Source organism: Amphimedon queenslandica, unplaced genomic scaffold, assembly GCF_000090795.2.
Source record: "Amphimedon queenslandica unplaced genomic scaffold, v1.1 AMPQUscaffold_1753_Cont26240, whole genome shotgun sequence".
Lineage (NCBI taxonomy): Eukaryota > Metazoa > Porifera > Demospongiae > Haplosclerida > Niphatidae > Amphimedon > Amphimedon queenslandica.
Genome location: NW_003557907.1, coordinates 1 through 1212, shown reverse-complemented (window position 1 = coordinate 1212; position 1212 = coordinate 1). Strand labels below are relative to the sequence as shown.

General features: G+C 36.1%; 1 long non-coding RNA gene across 1 annotated transcript; it reads right to left on the bottom strand.

Annotated features, from left to right (window-relative positions):
- Positions 1–933: 933 nt before the first annotated feature.
- LOC109593386 (uncharacterized) lies at positions 934–1185 on the bottom strand. The gene is made up of 2 exons (XR_002190928.1): positions 1076–1185; positions 934–1032 (listed from the first exon to the last, which is right to left on the bottom strand). It is a non-coding gene; the product is annotated as an uncharacterized LOC109593386 (long non-coding RNA).
- Positions 1186–1212: the final 27 nt, after the last annotated feature.

Below are 1212 nucleotides of genomic sequence, written 5' to 3'. Positions count from 1 at the left end.
AACACCAGTAAACACCAGTATACACCAGTAAACACCAGGGATACACAAGTAAACACCAGTATACACCAGTATACACCAGTATGCAATAGTATACACCAGTAAAGAACAGTGAACACCAGCCTAACACCAGTATACAACAGTATACACCAGTAAAAAACAGTGAACACCAGTATACACCAGTATACACCAGTATACAATAGTATACACCAGTAAAGAACAGTGAACACCAGCCTAACACCAGTATACAATAGTATACACCAGTAAAGAACAGTGAACACCAGCCTAACACCAGTATGCACCAGTAAACACCAGTATACACCAGTAAACACCAGTATACACCAGTAAACACCAGTATACACAAGTAAACACCAGTATACACAAGTAAACACAAGTAGACACCAGTATACAACAGTACACACAAGTAAACACAAACACAAGTAAACACCAGTAAACACTGGTAAGTACTACTTAACACTGGTAAACACAAGTAAGTAAAGTAAACAGTGTCAAAATCAAATGTCAAAAAAGGGTAAGAGTTATGCTGTGCCAGTACAGATGAGTACTTGAAAATTGTCTGTCTGTTTGTACTGAACAGAAATACCAATGTTTTAAACACTAGTATGAATGGTAACCATGTGACGTGTGCTACTTCTGTATTATAATACTTTCTTCCTCCAGACAAGTATTGTGAATTTGTGAAAATTTTAACTCAAATTATTGAACAAAAATTAATTAATATTGAAAAAATTGTAATCATTTTGAAACACATTGTTCACATTTGTAATCTATCTTCTGGACTTCCCAATCATTGATGCCAACACAGATACAATGCAGCCATTCAAGGCAGGATTGACACAGTACCATTTGTCTGGCTTTAGGATGTTGACAGCTACCCTTTAAGCACTAGCTTCCCCTCCTTTTGTCGTCTTCTTCTTTTTGGTGTAGTTTGATAATATTCAGTTTGACGCTTTTGCCTCAATCCCATTGGTGGTGAATTAGTGGTAGTGTCTAAACTATCCCCTGTTACTTTACCTATGATGACATTAATGGATACAACAAAGGAATCATAACATACTGCTTGCTGGAGAACCCTTAAAATCTTCAGCATTTTTTGTTACTGAAGTTTCTCTCAAACATGTAGGACCTTCATCACTGTTAGTCACTGTTTCTTTCACAAAAGCAGTTTCTTTATACATATATTTTATGTACGCA